At 38.6% G+C, this 9,581-nt stretch overlaps 2 non-coding genes across 2 annotated transcripts; one reads left to right on the forward strand and one right to left on the reverse strand.

The window, feature by feature from the left end:
* Positions 1 to 524: 524 nt before the first annotated feature.
* On the reverse strand, positions 525 to 715 carry LOC141565306 (U2 spliceosomal RNA). The gene has a single exon (XR_012488979.1). It is a non-coding gene; the product is annotated as a U2 spliceosomal RNA (small nuclear RNA).
* Positions 716 to 8,961: 8,246 nt separating this feature from the next.
* Positions 8,962 to 9,125, forward strand: LOC141565217 (U1 spliceosomal RNA). The gene has a single exon (XR_012488899.1). It is a non-coding gene; the product is annotated as a U1 spliceosomal RNA (small nuclear RNA).
* Positions 9,126 to 9,581: the final 456 nt, after the last annotated feature.

Here is a 9,581-nt window from a genome sequence, read left to right on the forward strand (position 1 = left end):
CTAAATTGACTTAAATTGTGAAAAACGTTAATTTTAAACTATTATTATTAGTCTACTTTATTTCTCCTAACTTGTGTGATTCTTAACTTTCTCTGTTTATAGATTAAACAAGTAATTTCCGCGAATTTATTAGTTTATGACGTCACCTTCAACCAGCATATAAATGTCTAAATCCCTGCATGCACATATTTACGGACAGGTAAATATATAGAATGCTAAAAAACTCAAATCACAGGCCTAAGTAGAGATAGCTTTCATATAAACAAAAGTGGTAACGATGCTCTCCGGCTGTAGTGAGAAAAGGCAAGCAGGAACTAAAACATATACGTTAAAACCATGCGGACGCAACCGCTAAAGACCGCATAAGAGCAGAAACGCTAGTTCCACAGCAAGGAATAGAAAAACACCTCTACCACGCAGAAATCGTAACTTGTTTCGAAATCAGTAAACCCACTCACGCTAAAGTAGCCTTTAAACATGTATAAAGACAAAACTTACTTTAGAAACCCAAAACTTCTCCCAGAGGGAGGTGCACCGTTCCCAGAAGTACTGCAATACCGGGTCGATGCGCGGAGTGGACGGAGCAAGCTCCTATTCCGACTCCTAACTCCAAAAATCCATTTAATATATTGTCCTCGGATAGAGGACGTATCAGATATTAAACTGATAAGAACAGATACTACACTTGATCTTAGCCAAAAGGCCGAGAAGCGATAAAGGTTTGTAGCCGCCGCTCCCCTACACCCTCACCAATACACCCTTTAACACACATGGCGACTAATCCACACCGCCAACCCTCACCCTCTTTCTATGATACATCCTAAACCCCAACATACACTTCAGTAGACAGACGTCCGCTTCCATAGAACAAAAAAGCCTCCAACAACACAACAGAAAACGTATTTTTAATAAATCTTAGCTCTTTCTTCATACAAGAAGGCACTCTCCCAGTATCCACAAAACCTTGCCTGCTTGACAACTCTTCATTTGCATACCCCTTCACTTCCGCACTAAGTCGACCAATGGCTTCCCTGCAGGGGGCGGAATAGGAGCTGAAAAAGCACACAGATCCCTGACAGGCGGATTGGGGGTCAAATACTCTTTCCACAAAACTTTAAGCTTCTATTCCCTCCCCATTTCCGGCCAAAAAGCTATAGAGAAACCCATCTCCCTGGAAGGGCCTCTCAGGCCCCCAGATTCCTAGCGGCCTTCCGGAGGAACCGGCCGCTCCACGCCGCCCACTCTGCCTACAGTCAAGCCTTAAACTCGACAATCAAACCACCTGTGAAACATACCAACTGCACACAGTTCATCAGTCCTCATGTCACTCCTGCCCATATAGCAAATCACTAGTTTCGAAAATTCATTAAAATGTAAGCAACTTCAGTCAGTCAAGAAACATTAAGCAGTCTACTCCAAGGCAGGCACCGTGTGGTACTAGAGGTTAAAGGAGTGCCCTGCTAATCTCTGCTCTCAAGAAGCTCACAGTCCAACCAGGGAACCTAAAGTGCAAACAGCTCCATCATGCAAGTGGAGAAAATGAACAGATGGAGACACTAGAATTAAGGAAGAGTAGAAAAGATTTTCCCCAAAAGCTACGCTTTTAAGACTTGGAAGCCTGGGAACCTATGGGTTGGATACCATGATGTAAATTATATCCTCTTCAACTTTTGGGGGGCCCCTGAAATTGTGTCCCCTTTAATCTGTGGGAGAAGGGTGATTCCGGGACTCAAACTCTCCCCAAGGAGGGGCACACCTTCATGTCCATAAAGGAAACTCTCATGATAAGTAATCTCATTTAATTCTGAATTAAATTGAATTGAAAAAGTAGTCTCACAGATTCATCCAGAGATTAGGTTCCCAGTTCCGAGCCACAGATCAAAGCAGTCCCAATATATCTAGGGCTGTGTGCCCAGACATCTTTGCAGATGTCCTAACAGGACCTTGCCTACTGTTGAATATATTGTCTCCTCAGTGTACACCTTTGCTGTATTCCTTGCCCATTGAGAAGTCTGCCTTCCTAGCAAGCTGGCTTCTTAGTGTAATTAAATCCCATTCTCTGTAACAAATCTTGTGCCTGTAGTCACTGGGGTTTTCGAATTCTTTCTTTCACAAAGCCTGCCACGTGCCAAGGGGATCCCGTTGCTGTTAGGGGATCTCCTTCTCTCTATTCTCGCAACCATAGGGAAGATAATTCCAGACAGGTTTCAGGAACAGGAAAAAGGCTGATCAATTGCCTTGTGCTACATAGTATGTGGAGATGAGTAAGAGGTAAGACTGGAAAGGTAAGAAAAGGCCAGATAATGAAGGGTGTCAAAAGCCAAATAGGATTTTATATTTCATCCCAGACATAACTGGGGAGTTACTGGAGGATATACGTGTCAAAATATTTTGGAGATACCCCGTTTCCTAGAGCTAAATCCCAGCAAGCAGGCTGGGTTAGGATACACTAAATCTGGCATACAATAATCCACTGCTCTCAGGATATCATCCTCTGACAAAGTGTATTGCTTGGAGTAGCAGCAGGTGTTCACTGAGAGATTTAGTCCCTCATTTCCCAGAGCCATCAACCACATGTTCACAATCCTTATTCCTTGTCATTGACAGGTACTGAATTACTGTTTCTGTCACAAAACTCCATTGCTGTACCTTTCAGAGTGGCTAAAACTTAACACAATGGCTATTTCCACGGAGATCCAATAATACCTGTATTATCCCAAGACATACTAAAAAGCAGAACTATCTCAAGATCTAAGAATGTTTGTGTTGGGTACCTACCTGTTTCAAGGTTCCCATCTGGCCTTCCTTCTTAGGAGGTGGGTGGCCTTCTGCCTGCAAGTATGGTTTTCCTCACTCTGAAATTAAACTTCTACTTGTGTCCTGATTCTCCTGTCTCTAGTATGATGTTTCAGTTCAAGCCACTCACAGGTTAGAAGCTGGTTCAAGTCCAATTGATTGATGTCAGATCTGAGTCCAGTTGATTAATAGAGCTGAACTTTAGGAAACTCATATGGATAGCTTAGTGGAGGAAGGACTGGAATGGAGAGCAAGAGCAAGAGCAAAAGGAGGACATTAGGTGAGGAGATTGAATAAACATCAAGCATTGTTATAAGACTTTTTTATTTCCCTTTCTTATTTGGGAGTCAGGACTATTCCTTTTGGTTAACTAAAAGTTTATTTTTACATTAATCTAACCTGAACAAAAGCTGTCTCATGGGATGTAAAAATTTACTTAAGAATTTTAAACATTTCTCAGATAAGAAGCCATAGGAAGAATCTTAACTGTCCCTGACTCTTTGAGGACATTCAATTGGACTCTTCAGTCTATTGTGAATCCTTTTAATATAGTTTAATCTGTAACCTGACTTAGTTTACATATAGAGTTAGACAAAGTTGTTTTCTTAAGGGTTATAAAAGATTATGAGTTTTTCATTTGTTCAACTTTTATAACATTAAAGAAAGTATGGAATTATAGGCAGGAGAAGCTAGGTATCAAAGTGGATAGAGTATCAGTTTTGGAGTCAGAACGGATGAGTTCAAATTGGACCTTAGTGGACAAGGCATTTAACCCTATTTACCTTTGTTTCCTCATCTATAAAAAGAATTGATGGAAGACATAACAAAACCACTCCAGAGTCTTTACCATGTAAATCCCAAATGGGGTCATGAAAAGTAGGACATATATACATAACTAATTGACTAACAAAAATGGATCTATCTTTTCTTTAACTTTTATAGCCTGAGAGGCATAAGATGGCAATATATAAAAATTTTGTTTTTCAGTCAGTTCCCACAATCCTCTCTCTGGGTATAAAAGGCTCTCTTCTTCACAAGATTATTGGAACTGGCCTCAATCATCTTATTGCTGGAGTCATGTCCATCAGAATTGATCCTCCTATAGTCCTGTTGTTGCCATGTGTAATGATCTCCTGGTTCTGCTCATTTCACTTAGCATCAGTACATGTCTCTCCAGACCTTTCTAAAATCATTCTGCTGATCATTTCTGATAGAACAATAACATTCATATACCATGACTTATTCAGCCATTCTCCAACTGATGGACATTCACTCAGTTTCCAGTTTCTTGCCACTACAAAAAAGGCTGTCAAAAACACTTTTGCACAATGGGTCCCTTTCCCTCTTTTAAGATCTCTTTGGGATATAAGCCCAGTAGAAACACTGCTGGATCACAGTTTGATAACTTTCTGACAGTAGTCCCAAATTGTTCTCCAGAATGGCTGGATTCATTTACAATTTCACCAGCAATGTATCAGTGTCCCAGTTTTCCCACATCCCCTCCAACATTTATCATTATCTTTTCCTGTCATCTTAGCCAATCTGGGAGGTGTGTCATAGGTATCTCTGAGTTGTCTCAATTTGTATTTCTCTGATTAGTGATTTAGAGTATCCGATCATATGACTAGATATGGTTTTAATTTCTTCATCTGAAAATTGTTCATATCCTTTGACCATTTATCAATTGGCAAATGGCTTGAAGTCTTATAAATTTGAGTTGATTCCCTATATATTTTAGAAATGAGGCCTTTATCAGAACTCTTAAATATAGAATGTTTTCCCAATTTATCGTTTCCCTTCTAATTTTGTCTGCATTAGTTTTGTTTGTACAAAGACCTTTTAACTTAATATAATCAAAATTATCTATTTGGTGTTCAAGACTTTTTTTTTAAAGATAGAATTCAATACTCAAATATACTAAAGATGGATGGTAAAATACATAATCAAATTAATAGACCATGCTCTGGAGAGCCAAAGAATCAAGATGGGTGAGAGTCATCTCTGGTGACCATAAGATAGTGATCATAAGATGGTCAACTGCTCACATTGGGTAAGAAAAGATGATCCAGAGATTCAAAAATAAGTTGGGGGATTTTTCAAAGAATCAAGGTATCACACCTATGCTAGGTTTGGACATGGAATTCAAGTAAGACAAGATGCAGATATCTTTGTTGGCATTTTTGTTGATCCACAAGTGAGCTTCATAAGAGGTAAACAAGTAGGGAACATTAAAGTTTGAGGCCTCCTAAAAAGGCCTACTATAAGACACTATCTTATCTAATTATTTCTATATTATTTATGTAAAATATCAAACCGATTAATATTAATTGGAATAGAGTAGGATCCTATATTTCACACCTCCAGATTTGATTCAGCTGAGCAAAGCTCTACAATACTAGCTTAATTTGCATGGTTCAGGGGAGGGAGGCAGAAAGTTGAAGAAAGTTAGCATATTACTTGGAAGTACTATATACTTCTTCATAATGTCTATAAGAATGTGTCTGCTAATTTGGGGTTTATGTAACTATCATCTTTAAATATAAATATTGATATTCCTTATGAGATAACTTATGCATGCATATGTAGTGAAAATGTTAAGCTGAAGCTTAACTACTGAGGCTCTTCTACTTAATGACTGAATCCTTCTAAAATTCCCTTTAAAGTCATTCAATTTGTGATATTCTACATTTCTTTGTAGAATCTCAAAGAAAAGGAGTAAGTCTGTGCAAAAATTCATTTTCTCTCCTAAACAGCAAGCCATTTATCCCAATCCATACTAAGCAGCAGTGCTATTGTCAGAGTAGTGCTAATGCCTGGGAGCAATGGGAGAGATTGTATCAGTTTTTCCTCCATTCCCCAATCCTCTCTACCATCTCATAAGAGACTGCAGCACTCCATGTAGTCAAGGGAGCTGTAACAAATCACCTTTCAAGACTCTAGGAGTTGCCACTTGGAGCCTATGTTCACCTTTTTTTCCCCACCTTTTCCTTTTTTAGTGTCACGTAGTTTGTGGAACCCTAACCCAGGAGCCTGACCTGAAGAACAGCGCATCTTCTTTTCATTCGTTTCAAGACCTATGGTACCGGTTATAAAGAATCTCCTTTTATGACAATTTGTAAATTTTATGTCTTTTTTTTTTCTTTTATTTTCTTTTCTTTCCTGGCTATGGTGGTGGATTGACTACAAAACCACTTCTGTAGAGGGTTATTGATGCTTAAGATAGGAAGTTATCTCAAGAGCAGAATCTGCTCAATTCCACTTTTCAATTATCTTTTGTGAATCCCCAAATAGGTCCAACATTCAGGGAAAAACAAATAGAGCCTTACAACAATGGGTAACAGAAATAAGAGTAATTCAGCCTTTCTCCTTTCCCCTCTTCTAATGACAAGATAGGTTTTATAGCAGAGATGCTTCTGTGGTTTTGGCAGGTGTGTCTATTCAAGTGTTTTCACCTAAAATTGCTATTCTGCAGTTCTTCAAGCACGGCATTAATTGGATATGCTGCTGTGACTAATAGAAATCAAAAAAGAAAAACAGGGAGTCTACTATTTGTTTTTACAACAAGTGGAGACTATAGTGTCTTCAGGAGTAAAAAAAAGCTAGGGCTTTGGAGCTCAAAGACTCATATCTTTCTGATGTTCTAAGCAGTTGTTATTCTGGAAAATATTTCTTGAGGGTTTTCTAGATGAGAACAATTTATTATCCCTGTAACTGAATTAGTTAACAGGGAATAATCAACAGACTAGTTACCTCCTAAAGATGAATGATCTTTTATCACTTAGAATCAATAACTTCAAATGGCGTGAGTGGAGCTTCTTCGATCTCTTGAGTCAGGAAACTCAGAAGACTAGAATTCTTCGAAACTGAATTTTCTGAAGCCACAGGGAGAAAAAAGTTTAAAATCTTGGGGAAAGGAAAGAAGGAGGGGGTGTACCCCCATTGGTAGTGAATAATATTCACTCAGCTCACACAGCTCGTTACAATATATGGCCTGGATGGGTGATGGATGTCACAAGTATGCTTACACAGGTTTTGTTTTTTTTTTTTAATCAGTTTTATTTACTTTCTACTTTTGTTCAAACTGTAGTCAATAAAATAAACATCTATTTAGCAACATGTTATCCATGAGATAATGTGTACAAAATAATTACATACAGAACATATACAAAATAACAAGGTTTTTTTTTTTTTGTTTGTTTGTTTGTTTTTTTTTTTTTTTTTAGGGGAAAAGGCTTCCCACTTCCTAGCAGAGAGGGTTAGAATGAAAGAGATTTTCTGACATGGAGTGTGTAGGCACAGATGTATGTTGCTTTTCTTTAAAGTAAGCTTATTTGTTACAAGGAAGGACTTTGGGGGGTTATTATAGTGATGATTCAAAAAAAAATTGGAAAGAGCATCAGTGAAACATTTTAACAAATGTGCTACAAAGAAAAAAAAAAAAAGAGAAGGTAGTTTAGATACAGGCACAGAGCATCAGTGATATTGGGGAGACAGCAGTAACTCTGAAGCCTTCTGATCTAAGAGTGCTCTTGGTCCAACAGTGTCAGTCAATGATTGTAAAAGTCCTCTGGCCTAAGAATGTAATAATATTTCTTCCCTTAGATATATTAGTAATCCTGAAGCTCTCTGACCTAAGAATGCTCTTGTTCTTGTTCTAATAACCTGTCAATGATTTAAAAGTTTTCTGGTTTTAGAATAGTTCTACAAACATTACTGTCAGATTGATAATCTGTTGGTCAGTAAAAACCGAGTTCCTGAGACAATAGTGAATAGACCAACCCTTAAACCTGCCTTTAAGCCATAGAATTAGCAAATAAGTAACATGAAGCTCTGATCCAAATTGTATAAATTATCTCCTTTCCCTCAATCCCTTACTAATTTTTTTTGAATTTAATCCGCTGTAATTGGCATTATAATTACAATAAATTTTGTCCCTTGACTAAGAAATGGGTTCAAGCCTGCAAATTCTTTTGAAATACTTCATGACGTTGGTCTGTGACCCAAAACTTTTGGGGTTCTCTTCCCAATCTCAACGGTAAAATAACATTGGAAGGAGCATATCGAATTTGTTCATCTATTTAAAAAAACAATTAACTCCAAAGTGTATTGTAATTCAAGGTTTCATAAACAATTATCTGTCGTTTTCTGTTTGTACATAGAAATGTTCAACTTTGTTCATGTTTGTCAAGCTCATAATAATACAAAAGTATAATTTTAAAAATTAGGGGAGGTCGTGAATTTTGGGAGAAGAATTTGGAAAGGCTTTATGTAGAAGATGATCCTGAAGAGAGCCCTGAGGGAAACAAGGTATCTTAAGAATTGGTAGGTGAGGAGGGAGTACTTTGTAGGCTCAGGACAAAGACCCTAAGAGGGCAGATGAGTGCTCTCTGGGAAGTGGAGGAATTGACTGAAGTGTAGAGTATTGCAAGAGAAAGAATAACTCTTGGCGGAAAAGACAGACTGGGGCCATTTTGGGAAGGGCTTTCAAAAAGCCAAACCGAAGGGTTTCTATTTTATCCCGGGGCGAGAAAGAGCCGGCTACTTGAATCAACCGAGGAGGGGAGTGAAGTGGTGGGGAAATCAGCTTGACAGGTGAATGAGAGATGAGGTGAAAAGGGGAGAGTGCTGAAGTGGGGAGTCGGACCAGGAGGTGAGAGAGGTGATGGCCAGATTCAGAGTTCATAGTCTGCTTCCGAGACTGAGGGATTTAGAAAAGGCTTCATGAAAGAGGCGTGGCTTGATTTGGGGCAGATTCGGAAATGTGAAGAGAAGGGAGGAGAATCGAGATCCGGCATAATTGTAAACTAGGTATAAAATAAAAAACAAAACGAAACCAATCTGACATAAAATGCAACTGATCTTGTTCCATTGAGATGAAATGTCAAATGTTGCACAAAGTTGAATAAGTAAAGTCACAAAAGGGAAAGCAGTATGCAGATGAAGAGGACTTGCGGTCCAGTTTTCTCCGACCAGTTACTCCTGGAAAATATAAATTTGAGGGTCAGAAGATCTTAGCTACTATGTTGTTTCGTTTGAAATACTTTGTGATTTATATAGTTTGCGTGGATGAAAGTTGTTGTGCGGGATGTGTAAATGTTACTTAGGTGACCGTGTGTATAAAGGGAGAATGTGCGGATGGAGAGGGCGAGCGTGGTGTTTCAGAGCATACTTACCTGGCAGGGGTGATTCCATGATCACGAAGGTGGTTTCCCCAGGGCGAGGCTTATCCATTGCACTCCGGATGGGCTGACCCCTGCGATTTCCCCAAATGCGGGAAACTCGACTGCATAATTTGTGGTAGTGGGGGACTGCGTTCGCGCTCTCCCCTGGATTGCGAGTTTTAAAGATAGATCATTTCTAGGTTCATATTTCAGCGTTTGTTCTCCGCTTGTGTTTAAAGCTTATTCCTTAGTTCTTCTGTTGAGAGAGGAACTCTTTAATAACCCGATAAGGGATAGATCAAATGGTCTCTCAGAACTCCTTCTGTCCTTGTCTTTTATAATTCCTTTTATGTCATGTGTATGTTTATGCTTTTATTTCTCCTCACCAAAATTAAATGTTTCTTTTTCTCTTCTGTTCAAATATTACTCATTCTTTAAGGCTCACCTCAAGTTGAGATAGTAACACTCACTACTCTAGGTATTCTGATTTTTCTTTTCTAAACTTTTACACTCTTCAGAGCGCATATAATCCAGCATATAACTGTATGCTGCCTCGTACTGTTCTAAACTGCTTTGTATGCATTAATTAGAAGTAGCTAGAATAGGAGTCAAGAAGTTATTGGT

The sequence above is a fragment of the Sminthopsis crassicaudata genome, chromosome 3 (assembly GCF_048593235.1).
Source record: "Sminthopsis crassicaudata isolate SCR6 chromosome 3, ASM4859323v1, whole genome shotgun sequence".
NCBI lineage: Eukaryota > Metazoa > Chordata > Mammalia > Dasyuromorphia > Dasyuridae > Sminthopsis > Sminthopsis crassicaudata.